Raw genomic sequence first — 14549 nt, 5'->3', positions numbered from 1 at the left:
TAACAAAGCTAATAAAATGTTAATATTTATTGAGAGAGGAATTGTACATAAAGATAGGGAGGTTATGCTTCAGCTATACTGGTACGATCACATGTAGTGTACCGTGTGGAGAATTTGTCTCCTAATTTGAGGAAGTGTAGAAATGTATTGGAAGCAGTTCAGAGAGCATTTACTAGACTAATACCTAGAATGGATGGGTTTCATATGTGGAAAGGTTGAATAGATTTTGTAGTGTAGGTGGTGTAGAACAAGCATTGGGAAGACAGATGTGGAAAAACAGGATAAGCCAGTGAGTCTTGTTGAAGTGGTAAAGGAAAACACAGTGGAAGCTAAAAAGCTGCAGAAGAATGTACAACTTGATCAGGGGTTGGTTGAGAAAACAAGTGCCAGATCTCTTTTAAAGAATTTACCTGTGTGGGTAAGGTTTACTCATGTATGCCAAGAGAGGTAAGGGATGTGGGAACAAATTATTCTTTGATGGCGAGAGATGAGGAGATGTGTAATTCATAAGGAGTATTGCAGAGAAAGTGTTAAATGTGGAATGTATGGGGAAAAGAGCAGTTTTCCATTATGTAAAGTGAGGTTGGACAGTCTGGTGTCAAGTGGTGAAATGGTGGTAGGAATAGTAGAGAAATTCTCGGTTCTGGGAGTACAGTCTATCCCTGGTAGTGACACAGCTGCGTCACAGGTGGGAGTGGTGCCTACTGTGGTTGAAAAGCCAGTGGAAAGCCAGGTCACTGAGATGTTACCGGATGTATTTTCTGGGATTTCCCCTGACAAGGTCACAAAAACACAGTTGGAAACAGGAGGAAAAATCAAAGAATCAAAGAATAAAGAACTTCAATTATCCAAAACTATGCTTGATCAAATGGTTGCAAAAAAAAACAAATGGAGGAAATAGTTACAACCGAACGAGGAAAAACTAAAGCAGTTTTATCAAAAAGCATGTACAGAAGAAGAATCTGAGTGTATCGCAGAACATTACTACCTTAAAATTTAAGTCTTGATGAAGAAGTAGAGATCATCATATGATGAAAAACGGGCACAAGGTGTACTACTGGTAGGTTATAGATATTGCGGGTAGCACATAAAAAATATTTTTATTGGGCCGGACTGCAGAAGGATGTGGTTGACTTTTTCTGGACATATCATATGTCTCAGGTAATTGGAAACCTCAGGCAGTAATAAAGCCAGCACCCTTAATACCCATTCCTGCATTTGAGGAACCTTATACAATGGTCTTAATTGATTGCATAGGACCCCTACCTAAAACAAGTGGGAATTAGTGTTGGTGGCCCGTCTACTAGATTTCCAGACGCTATTTCATTACGCATATTGCGGCTAAAAGGATTGTAGAAGAGTTATTCAATTATTTTACTAGATACGGACTACCTACAAAAATAAAATTGAATCCAGGAATCAAATTTTACATGAAAATTCTTCAAGGAAGTTATGGATTGCTTGGGAATAAGATGATTCAAATCCACTGCGTACCATCCAGAATCGCAGGGAGCATTAGAACAAAGGCCGTATTGAGAGCTTATAGTCAAGACTATCCAGAATATTAGGATAAAGGAATTCCATTTGTACTTTTTGCAAGTAGGGATGTACCTAATGAATCAACTAAATTTAGTCCATTTGAATTATATTTTGGGCATGAGGTGAGAAAACAACTGAAATTAATTAAGTTGAAATTGGTAGATCAGAGTTCAGAGACCACACATTTGGACTAAGTATCAAAACTTAGGGAAGGGTTAAGTAAAGTGTCGAGACAGCATTTGAAAGTAGCACAATATGTGATGAAACAGGAAGCAGACAAGAGATCAAAAATTTGTAATTTGGCTAGTGGAGCTAAAGTGTTGCTGTTACTCCCAGCAGTAGGTAAACCTTTAAAAGCAAGGTGTTATCAATTCGAAAGGAAGTTGATTGATAAGAATGCCAGTCTCAGAGTGTGTCACTGTGTGCAGTTCTGGTCTCCCTCCTATCTGAAGAATGTTGTGAAACTTGAAAAGGTTTAGAAAAGATTTACAAGGATGTTGCCAGGGTTTGAGGATTTGAGCTACAGGGAGAAGCTGAATAGGCTGTGGTTGTTTTCTGTAGTGTGTTGGAGGCTGAAGGGTGACCTAATGGAGGTTTATAAAATCATGAGGAGCATGGATAGGATAAATAGACAATCTTTTACCGGGGTGGGGGAGTCCACATTTGGGTGAGAGGTGAAAGATTTAAAAGGGACCTAAGGGGCAACTTTTTCATGCACAGGGTGGTGCATGTATGGAACGAGCTGCCAGGGAAGTGGTGGAGGCTGGTACAATTGCAACATTTAAAAAGCATCTGGATGGGTATATGAATAGGGATGGTTTGGAGGGATATGGGCTAAGTGCTGGCAAATGGGGCTAGATTAGGTTAGGATATCTGGTCAGCATGGGCAAGTTGAACCAAAGGGTCTATTTCTACGCTGTACATCTCTATGACTCTATGTGAATCTGCTCAAAAGTAGAATGTGTTACTGATTACAACACAGAGTGAAGAACCAAGTTCAGATGATTCTGAATTCGATATTCCTCAAATTAAATTGGATTATGAAGATAAATTATTGGATTACCTTCCAGAGGAAAATCCAAAATGACCTGAAAGTGTTATTACAATCACACGGGAAGATATTGGAATAAACTGGGAAGTACTAATCTGATTACAAATGATGTAGATATATAAAATGCTCTTTCAATTAAACAAGGTATTTATAGACTTAACCTGCTAAAGTTGGCACAAGTTCAAAAAGAGATGTTATGCATGCTCAAAGATAATTTAATCAAAGTGAGTTGCAGTAATATTAATGAAGTCAAAACCAGATGGTACCCAACGATTATGTGTGGACTATTGCAAAGCCAATGCAATTACAAAATCTGATTCATATCCTATTCCACTTCGGAAGACTGTATTGTGAAGGTGGGATGAGCAACTTATATTTCTAAGTTAGACTTAGTCACAGGTTACTGGCAGACAGCTTTATCTGAAAGAATGAAGGAAATTTCAGCTTTTGTGACACTGAATGGACTAAACCAGTTTAAATGATGTCATTTGGTATGAAAAGTACGCCAGCCACATTTCAAAGACTAACCAATAAAGTCAGGATTATCTAATGGCATGGTGTACATCAATGATCTGGTGATTGATATGGACAAATGGTTCCACAGGATGTAGAAACAGAGGTTACTGGGGAGTTTACCATACCATCAATGAAGAGGGAAGTATTACGATCCCCGGGACTGAGTGACTTTTATCAGAAGTTCGGACCGAATTTTAACAGTGTGGATGCTCCACTGTTGAAGAAGTGCAGAAATTATCAGTGGACAGAGGAATGTGAGAAGGCATTTGACAGCCTGAAGGCGGTGTTAACCACTGCCCCAGTGTGGCCATACCCAACTATGCAAAGCCATTCAAGACAGCTATTGATGCGAGTGATGTGGGTGTCAGTGCTGTACTGTTGACGAAAAGATAGAAAGACCTATTGGGTATTTTTTCCATCAACAGAAATATTCCACAATTGAGAAGGAGATCATGAGTTTAGTGTTGGAATTGCAACATTTCAACTTTTATATTGCTAGTAATGTGTCTGAGACAATTGTATATACTGATGATAACCCCTTCATGTTTTTTAAAAAATTAAGGATAAAAATTCCAGACTGTTTAGATGGAGCTTATTATTGTAGCTCTACAAATTTAAAATTTAACACGTGGCAGGATGAGAGAACGTAATTGTCGACGTGTTGTCATAACTTTGACGAAGGAAGATGACGACATTCAGTGGCGGGAGAAAATGGACTGAAATGGACAGTGAAGGTGAACGTTTGCATGCTTAGAGTCAATGTAGTGTTCAAATAAGCGTAAGGCTGACCATTTTTAATTCTTTGAATATTGACGTTTAATTTCTTTAAAGGTGGCAGGTGTGGCGATATTATGGCTTTAAAAGGTGTATTTTATCCTCTTTTATGAAGAAAGGTCGAGCAGAGGTAGAATAGTGTGCTCAAAGTGAATAAAGTAAACAACATGTGAGGCCTTGACTGTTAGAAGAGAAGCAGCCTGATTGGGTGGGGTCAATCTCCCAGAGAACCAGGAGTTTTCATTTTAGCTTTCTGCGGATGCTTGGTCTTGAAGCTGGATATGAAAGCACTTATTCCTTTCTTTTTTATAGCCAAAAACCAGGATCCTCTTCCGGCTGCTAGAGTTGCATGTGAGACAAAGTATTTTACTGAATTTGCCTTTGGAAAAGGTGCATTTATGGCATGTCACTACATTGGAACAGTTAATTAGCAGTAGTAAAAAGTTAGGGTCTAGGCTATCTTCTTGATCTATTTTGAGGGGGTTCAGTCTGATCCATAACACTTGCAATAAAGACCAACTTGTCCACTTGCCTTCTCAATTTTTAAGACCATAAGATCAGAAGTAGGAGAAGTAGGCCTTTCAGCCTCTTAAGCCTGCTCTGCTATCCAATCCGATCTGGTAATCCCATCTCCACTTTCCCCACAGCCCTCAATTCCCTAACTAATTATGAATCTGTCTGTCTCAGTCTTGAATAGATTTAATGATCCAGCCTCAACTGCCCTCTCGGGGAGGGAAACCCACAGTCTGAACACCCTCTTGATGTAGAAATTCCCCCTTATCTATGTCTTAAAAATGTAACACCCTTATTTGGAGATTACAGCCCCTAGTCCTAGACTCACCCACAAGGGGGAGAAGGTTTCTGTATCTGTCCTTTCAAATCCCCTAAGAATCTTGTATGTTCAATACAGTTGCCTCTCATTCTTCTATTTTCCAATAAGTACAGGTCAAATCTACTCAAACTCTGTTCATAAGATGGACCCTCCATGTCTTATATTGTCCAAGTGAACCTTCTCTGGACTGCCAACGCCAGCACAGGGGAACCTCGATTATCCGAATGCCAATTATCTGAAAATTGGATTATTCGATGGAGGTCCTGAAGTCCCAACAGAAACATTACATCAAAAACACGTGCCCTACACTGATCACATCTTATGGTTACAGTGATTTAAAGTGCTGCCGAGAACTGTCCTGGACAGATAGCAGCGCAGGTACCATCTCTAAATGATTGACCTCCCACTCCCTCTCTCTCTCTTCCCACACTTTCTCTGGAGATCTACGCAGATATGTACCCTAAACCCCCCTTCCCCAGATAATCTCTCTAACGTTGTCCAGTACAGGGCAGAGATGGAACCTGTCAAAAAGTTGCAGTAAAAAGGTGTGCGCGTGGTATTTGAAGACTCACCCCCCAAAAGGCAGTAGCAGCAGCAGCGGTCTGGCTGTTGGTGTCCAGTCCGGCTACCCCAGGCTGGACGTGGGGGTTGGGAGTGATGTTCGAGGCAGTTGGGCGAGGGCCGGATTGGGGGGTGGGAGTGGTGTTGGAGTGGGCAAGGGGGGCAGTGTTGGACAGGGTTTGAGGGCGGCAGGTGGTGGGCGATGTTGGACGGCAGAGTCGGGGGGGGCGTTGTTGAGGTTGGAGGCTGGTGGAGGGGCGGTGTTGGATGGGGTTTGGGGGGCTGGCGGAGGGGCGGTGTTGGATGGGGTTTGGGGGGCTGGCGGAGGGGCGGTGTTGGACGGGGTTTGGGGGCGGGCAGAGGGGCGTTGTTAGAAGGGGTTTGGGGGGGCTGGCAGAGGGGCGGTGTTGGATGGAGTTTGGGGGGGCTGGCGGAGGAGCAGTGTTGGATGAGGTTTGGCGGAGCAGGTGGAGGGACGGTGTTGCTCGGGGTATGTGGGGGCTGGCGGAGGGGCGGTTTTGGACGGGGTATGTGGGGGCTGGTGGAGGGGCGGTTTTGGACGGGGTATGTGGGGGCTGGCGGAGGGGCGGTTTTGGACGGGGTATGTGGGGGCTGGTGGAGGGGCGGTGTTGGACGGGGTTGGGGCCGCGAGTGGAGGGGCGGTGCTGGATGGGGTTTGGAGGGCTTGCGGAGGGGCGGTGTTGGATGGGGTTTGGGGGGCTGGCGGAGGGGCGGTGTTGGACGGGGTTTGGGGGCGGGCAGAGGGGCGTTGTTAGAAGGGGTTTGGGGGGGCTGGCAGAGGGGCGGTGTTGGATGGAGTTTGGGGGGGCTGGCGGAGGAGCGGTGTTGGATGAGGTTTGGCGGAGCAGGTGGAGGGACGGTGTTGCTCGGGGTATGTGGGGGCTGGCGGAGGGGCGGTTTTGGACGGGGTATGTGGGGGCTGGTGGAGGGGCGGTTTTGGACGGGGTATGTGGGGGCTGGCGGAGGGGCGGTTTTGGACGGGGTATGTGGGGGCTGGTGGAGGGGCGGTGTTGGACGGGGTTTGGAGGGCTTGCGGAGGGGCGGTGTTAGATGGGGTTGGGGGGCAGGCGCAGGGGCGGTGTTGGACGGGGTATGTGGGGGCTGGTGCAGGGGCGGGGTTGGACAGGGTTTGGGGGGAGGGCGGAGGGGCGTGTTGGACAGGGTTTGGATGGGGTTTGTGGGGGCTGGCGGAGGGGCGTGTTGGACAGGGTTTGGGGTGGTGGGCGGAGGGGCGGTGTTGGACGGGGTTTGTGGGGGGGCCTGGCGGAGGGGCGGTGTTGGACGGGGTTTGGGGTGGTGGGCGGAGGGGCGGTGTTGGATGGGGTTTGGGGTGGTGGGTGGAGGGGCGGTGTTGGACGGGGTTTGGGGTGGTGGGCGGAGGGGCGGTGTTGGACGGGGTTTGGGGTGGTGGGCGGAGGGGCGGTGTTGGATGGGGTTTGGGGTGGTGGGTGGAGGGGCGGTGTTGGACGGGGTTTGGGGTAGTGGGCGGAGGGGCGGTGTTGGACGGGGTTTGGGGTGGTGGGCGGAGGGGCGGTGTTGGACGGGGTTTGGGGTGGTGGTTGGAGGGGCGGTGTTGGACGGGGTTTGTGGGGGGGGCTGGCGGAGGGGCGGTGTTGGACAGGGTTTGGGGTAGTGGGCGGAGGGGCGGTGTTGGACGGGGTTTGGGGTGGTGGGTGGAGGGGCGGTGTTGGACGGGGTTTGGGGTGGTGGGTGGAGGGGCGGTGTTGGACGGGGTTTGGGGTGGTGGGCGGAGGGGCGGTGTTGGGGGGGTTGGGGGTGGTGAGCGGAGGTGCGGTGTTGGACGGGGTTTGGGGGGCTGATGGAGGGGCGGTGTTGGACGGGGTTTGAGGGCGGGTGGAGGAACTGTGTTGGACAGGGTTTGGGGGCGCGGGTGGAGGTGCGGTGTTGGACGGGGTTTGGGGGCGCGGGTGGAGGTGCGGTGTTGGACGGGGTTTGGGGGCGCGGGTGGAGGTGCAGTATTGGACGGGGTTTGTGGCTGGATGATGAAAGAACTAAGCAGTAAGATGAAGCAGAAAAAGAGGACGTATAATAGATGACAGAACTGTATTTCAAACAAAAACCAGGTTGAAGATAAATAATTCAGAATGGAAATGAGAGCATGAGAGGAGTCTGGCAGCTAACTGAAAAATGGATCTAAGTCAATCTAAGTCAATAGTAGGTAGGCATGAGGCTGGAAGGAGGCAGGTGATTCAGTGGTTAGCACTGCTGCCTCACAGCACCAGGGTCCCAGGTTTGATTCCAGCCTTGGGCGACTGTCTGTGTGGAGTTTGCACATTCTCCCTGTTTCCACTGGGTGCTCCGGCTTCCTCCCACAGTCCAAAGATATGCAGGTCAGGTGAATTGGCCAAGCTAAATTGCCCGTAGTGTTAGGTGCATTAGTCAGAGGGAGATGGGTCTTCGGAGGGACGGTGTGGGCTGGTTGGGCCAAAGGGCCTGTTTCCACACTGTAGGGAATCTAATCTAAACACAGCAAGCCAGGCATCATCAAGAAGTGGAGAAGTCAGCATTTCGGATGTAACCCTGCTTCAGGACTGGGGTGGGGGGGTGGGTGTAGGGGGTGCTGCAGATAAAGGGGGTGTTGGGTGCAGAGTGATGAAATGGGGATAGGTGAAGACAGGCAGAGGGTATGACCTTGTGGTCAATGGGAGGAATGAATCCGGTTAATGGCTGGCAGGAGTGGAAGGGAGGGGGAGGGGCTGGGAAGGGAGTCGGGGGATGGGAAGGGAGGTTATTTGGAATTGGAGAACTCAATGTTGAGTCCTCCAAGCTGTATGCTGCCCAGGTGGAAAATGAGGTGTCGTTCCTCCAATTTGCGGTTTGGTTCATTGTGGTGACGGTGGAGGCCAAGGATGGTCATGTGGGAAGGAAAATTAAAATGGGTGGTGACTGCGAGGACCGGTTGGCCCCTGCAGGACGGGCTGAGAAGCTTGGCGAGCCATTCCCTAAGTTTACGTTTGGTCTCCCCGATGTAGAGAAGACCACATCGGGAGCACCTGATGCAGTAAATAGGTTGGAAGGGAGATAGTGAACCTCTGGCTCACTGGAAGGACTATTTGGGGCCCTGAAACGGAGGTGAAGGGAGGGGTGTATTGTACCGCCAGGTTTTACATCATTTCCGGTTGCTGGGGAAGGTACTGGGGGTTCGGGGGGTTGGTGGGGCGAATGGCACTGACCAAGGACTGTCGAAGGGAACAGTCGTTGTGGAAGGCAGAGACGGATGGCGAGGGGAAGATATTCTTGGTGGTGGGGTCTAGTTGGAGTTGGTAGAAGTGTTTAAGGATGATGTGGAGACTGGTGGGATGGTAGGTGAGGACAAGAGGCACTCTGGCTTTATTGTATTGGGGGTTCAGAGCAGTGGAACAGGGAATGGAAGTGGCGCGGTGGAGGGCTTGTCTGGATGACAGAGGAAGGAAAAGTATGTTGTTTGAAACAGATGGACATCTGGGATGCTTGGGAGTGGAATGTCTCCACATCTGAGCAGATGTGGCCGGAGACGGAGGAATTGGGAGAATGGAGTTCTTGCAGGATACTGGATGGGAGGAAGTGTAGTCCAGGTAGTTATGGGAGTCTGTGAGTCTGTAGGACCAAGCAGACTGGACCTCCCAGTCACCGCCCCATTTTAATTTTCTTTCCCACTCCCTTTCTGACATGACCATCCTTGCCCTCCTCCATTGCCACAATGAACCAAGCCACAAATTGGAGGAACAACACCTCATCTTCCAGCTGGGCAGTCTACAGCCTGGAGGAATCAACATTGAGTTGTCCAATTTCAAATAACCTCCTTTCCCATTCCCTGACTCCCTTCCCAGCCCATCCTCCTCCTTTCCACTCCTTCCAGCCACCTACTGGATCCATTCCTCCCATTGACTAACCAGGTCATACCGTCTACCTGTCTTCATCTATCCCCACTTCAAAGGCAAAGGCTACACAGTCAGTTAGTTGCCTGAGGCAGGAATTGAGCCCAGGTCTCTGGCCCTATGGGGCAGCAGTGCTAACCACTGAGCCACCGTGCCGCCCATACCATTGCTTTTCTTGGCATAATATCAATCATCTAGACTTGGGCACACAGGATGCAATTTTAAAACCTAAAAATGCTAATAAGTTTGGACATTTTGTGAATTGTGAAGTGGACCATTACAGGTTTTGAGAAGGTACACAATCTGACCCAAGGAGCATATGTGTGGCACACGTAATTTAATATAAAAAAGGATGAGGGATACATTTTGATAGGAAGAATGAGGAGGTACAAATTAAGTAAAGAGTGCAATTTTAAAGGAGTTATAAGAAGAGAAAAGTGAGATCAAGTCAGCGTAGATTTACCAGACCACATGGGCTCGCCCATGAGACAGAGACAACTAGTAGTGGTTTAACCTTAAGGTCACCATGCCTCAGGTGAGGGGGCAAGTCCATCATGGCAACCTCAGCTGGTATGGGAATTAAACCTAAACTGTTGGCATTGGTCTGCATCACTGAGCTAACCCCACTGGGAGGAGAAAGAATTGGGATATATGTGCATATATCATTGAAGGTGGCAGGGCAGCTTGAGAAATGAATTTAAAAGAAGCACTGGTGATCTTGGGTTTTCTATGTAGAGACATAGAAATCAAAACTAAGGATATCGTGATGAACCTTTATAGAAGATTTGCTTGGCCTGACATGGCAAGAGAAATGACTTCCTCTGCTCCAAAGCTCTTGGATCTCATTTAAATCATCATATGTTAATAGTTTTCGATACCTGACGTAAACCAGATAAAGCTCTCATTTGATGAATCAAAATTTAGATGTGAACATAGGAGGTACACTTAGTAAGTTTGCAAATGACACCAAAATTGGAGGTATAGGGGACAGTGAAGAAGGTTACTTCTAAATACAATGGGATCTTGATCAGGCAGGCTAATGGGCTGAGGAGTGGCAGACAGAGTTTAATTTAAATAAATACGAGGTGTTGCATTTTGGAAAGGCAAATCATGGCAGGTGTTTTACACTTAACAACAAGATCCTGGAGAGTGTGGCTGAACAAAGAGATCCTGAGTGCAGGTTGATAGTTCCTTGAAAGTGGAGTCACAGGTAGATAGGATAGTGAAGAAGGTGTTTGGTATGAGTGCCTTTACTGGTCAGTGCATTGAGTATAGGAGCTGAGAGGTCATGTTGCAGCTGTGCAGGACATTGGTTCGGCCACTATTGGAATACTGCATGCAATTCTGGGAGGATGTTGTGAAACTTGAAAGGGTTCAGAAAAGATTTACAAGGATGTTGCCAGGGTTGGTGGGTTTCAGCTACAGGGAGAGGCTGAATAGGCTGGGGCTATTTTCCCTGGAGTGTTAATGGCTGAGGGGTGACCTTACAGATGTTTATAAATTCATGAGGAGCATAGATAGGGTGAATAGACAAGGTCTTTTCCCTGGGGTGAGAGGGTCCAAAACTAGAGGGCATAGGTTTAAGGTGAGAAGGGAAAAATTTAAAAGGGACCTAAGGGGCAACTCTTTCATGCAGAGGGTAGTGCATATATGTAATGAGCTGCTAGAGGAAATGGTGGAGGTTAGTATAATTACAACATTTAAAAGGCATCTAGAGGGATATATGAAGGGTATAGGAAGGGTTTGGAGAAATATTGCCCAAATGGGACTAGATTTATTTAAGATCTCTAGTCAGTTTGGACGAGTTGGACCAAAGGATCTGTTTCCATGCTGTATAGCTCTTTGACGCTATGACACATCATTAAGATTTATACAAATTAATCCCTGTGTAATCACTTTACATATTTATTGAATTGATACCTTGTGTAATTGTTCAGTTTGTAAGGTAACATTTGTTCACGCATTCATTGCTTGCTGCAAGTATACTGGATAATTTAAACAGATAAAGTAGGCTGTGTTTGTAGCTGGCAACAGTCCCAATTTTGTCAACATTATGGCTTAATGCCTAAAGCGTGCATGTGTACAGCAAGCATCAAGCAGGAGTGGACCAAAGAAACTTATCAGTGAGAAATATTGGAATTTTTATTATAAATGGGCTTGAATAGCTAAACTGGCATTTTCATTTTTATGGTGTAATTATATATAATTATTGTGCATGCTACAACAGGAATAGCAAACTATTCATTAGGTATATCATTTAAACAGCTATTTAAACTTAGAAACATGGAACTGTGTTATCATGTATGCATTCTAATGGTCTCACTTTCATTCATTATTTCTAATAAGAGTTTAATGAACTTCCAACAGAAATTTAGGCTTAGCTGCCATCCAATTCATTAAATTCTAAATGTTTGAAGAAAAGATTTTCCAATCGGTGAAATTGACGTATACGTGCTTAATATGCTTCAACTACATTTGAAGTGTTCTTCTTTTAAACTACAGATATGCTAAATGGATCTCAACACAGCTCATTTGGAATTTGTACAATTGTGTTGAGCAGTTGGATGGGCATTTTGCTGATCAGAAAATCTATCCTTTTTAAACTGAAAACCTATTCTTTTTAAACTGAAAATAGCGCTTAGAAAAAGTTGGGAATCTCATAATCATATTACATTGGCCTTTGGTTTGTGCTGAAGCATTCAATCTGAAAAGTGTTCGTTAAAGGAGTTAGGAACAAAATGGGTGTTACTTGAAGTTTGTAAGGCTTGTAAGGTATGATGTGAGAAAGTAATATTGGTGACAGGTAATAAATAAACAATTATGCAAATAATTATAAAAAAGTCTACCATTTATCTTGCATTCTATCATATCCTGAACTAATTAATTCTTTTTAAAATGCAGTCATTACTGTTATATAAGTAAATGTGGCAGGTAGGCAGCTTACATATTGCAAGATCCCATAATTAAAATGACTGAATGACGTGATCATTGATACTTGGTTTGTTAACTAGGAATATAGTAAAACCCCTGATCTTTTTCAAATAGTGCTGTGAGATCTTTTACATTCTCCCAAGCAAGCAAACTTGGTTTAATGTCTAAAAGATAACACAGTATGATTCAGCACTTCTTGATAATATATTTTACCAGGATTTCACTCAGTGACATGTGTAACCAGCTAGGCTTAACTGACTGAGCAAGGGATTATTTAAAAAAGCCAAAGCAATGTCTAAACCATCCTTTTTTGGAGTTATCTCTTGATAGCTAAGACAAATGGGTTGCTCTTTGAGGGGGTGTTTAGCATTAGCAACAGACAACATAGAACTCAATGGTGGAGTGATTAAAGTCCAAAATGGTTAAGAAACCAGAAACTGACATATAGTCAGTTCCTGTGAAGCACTTTGGAACCTTTGACGATATTACCTTTGCGACATGTTGTTGATGCGAGTAAACAGGATAGATGGCTATTTGATTATCTCCATAATCAAGAATCAACCAATGGTTTAATTAAATTGAATTTTTTCACAATGTTTCACAAAATAATCCTTGAATGATGTGACTTGCTTGTTCTGAAATAGGACAGTTACCCTCCCATTAACAACATTCATAAACAAGGAATAAAATGTACATCAATTCACTTTGAGTATTGCTGTTGCTGGTTATGTCCAAGACATAATTCTCTGTTTGTCTTTATAATATGCCTTATATTCTCCAACCTCCACTAGAACCACCAGAGCATACAGTCAGAGTGGATCAAGCAAAGAGGTCTTCAGTTTCCATCTCATCCAAAGATCAGCATGTTCAGTGATGCCACATTCCCTCTATGCTTTACAGAAGTATCAGCCTGAATTATGAGTTCATTCATTGTTATGGAACTTAAATCCATATCCTTCTGATTCACTTAGAAGAGAGCTCTGAAAGGGCCCTAAAGTTACAGAAGGCATCACAGCTGCCTCAGTTTAATGTCCACACATGCATTTTCCAGCATCAATGAACTAAAGAGTGATCAAGAGCTGATATTTTCACTCCTTAGCCTAGGGGCACTTAGCCCAATTACAGTGCTCCTGCTGCTTTGTTAGCTGAGATTAGCTAACTCAGCACACAATGGAATTAACTGTACAGAAATATTCGTTGCAAAGCTAAAAGGTACAAAAGAAAGACAGGGAAAGGATTGTTGGAATATCACAGGAAAATGATGATATTGTAAGTAGGAATTACTAATTCGACTACCCTTGCTTAAACTTGTGTGTAATTTTGTTCCTCAGTTCCCGGGCCAATGATCAAAATTCGTAATGGTCCATGAACAACAAAGAGTTAGTTGAGCACAAAGGCACAATGTGCACAAGAACAAACACTTGAATTTGAATGGATGACATGGCATTCTCACAAACAAAAAGTCACCATTGTCCCTGACTTCTTAGCATGACCATGTAAAGCAGTTCTAATGTGGGTAGGAACAAGATGATAGAACTAAAGATAACTTGAAGCCAAAACAGTCCTCTATGTCTGACAAAGTAAACAACAACTTAATCTAGTTTCCCCAACAATGGGACTTCTAAATCACTTTTCTCTCTCTTTCCCCTCCCATTTTCATGCTAATCATTAACCGATTTAATCAAGGCGCATTTTAAATCAGGATTTTAAATGCTTCAAGCCAATTTTGATCACTTGATAGCAAGCTAATTAAGCACTGGCGAATTGTGGGAGCATTTGAGACTTTTTTTTAGAAGTTAGATTTCTGCGGGGCGATCCAATTAACTGGCAACATTTTAAAACTTCATTATCTCCATTTTCATTTCAAACCACACAGCCTTTAGGATTTTTTTTGAAAATAATAGTGTTGGGTTATCACATTCTGAATATTAAGAGTTAAAAGAACAAATGAGTTATTTATTTTAAAGTACAGTGTATGTTTCTAATATTCTTTGAAAAATGGGCCCTTTTAATCAGTTCTGGACCTGAGTTTCATTTTCACAGTGAATCTGGAGTCAATTCTGTTCACTTTTATTTTGAACTTGCAGCAGGAATTGGCAGAGCCCCCAGAAGATCTAAATCAAGCTAACCCTCAAATTCCAGCATTGGGATGCCAGACCCAGAGCCTGCCTTATGCATGCACATCACTGACAAAACCTCTGGCACACACATTTTGAAAACACCGCCTTCAACCATTTCATCAGATTGTCTGACAGCACGAAACAAAACATCAGGTTAAAAAGCAAACTGAGTTCTGGTTCAATTCAGAGTGTGTCTTTTTGGCAATAATTCCAAATTTATTCCAAAATGAGCTCAAGACCCATTTACAGCAGGTTTTATTTCAACTTGAAAATTTCTTTATTGCATCTTGAGTATGTGCCCCATATGCAAATGGAGTTTCCAGCAA

At 44.6% G+C, this 14549-nt stretch overlaps 1 protein-coding gene across 3 annotated transcripts in view; it reads right to left on the bottom strand.

The window, feature by feature from the left end:
- The window catches only part of tnfrsf19 (tumor necrosis factor receptor superfamily, member 19), a 94556-nt gene that overhangs the window by 71514 nt on the left and 8493 nt on the right, over positions 1-14549 (bottom strand). The gene's annotated exons all lie outside the window — the stretch shown is intronic.

Source organism: Hemiscyllium ocellatum, chromosome 6 (assembly GCF_020745735.1).
Source record: "Hemiscyllium ocellatum isolate sHemOce1 chromosome 6, sHemOce1.pat.X.cur, whole genome shotgun sequence".
In the NCBI taxonomy this organism is placed as follows: Eukaryota; Metazoa; Chordata; class Chondrichthyes; order Orectolobiformes; family Hemiscylliidae; genus Hemiscyllium; species Hemiscyllium ocellatum.
The sequence above is the reverse complement of the archived record's forward strand: the minus strand, read 5'-3'. Positions and strand labels throughout refer to the sequence as shown.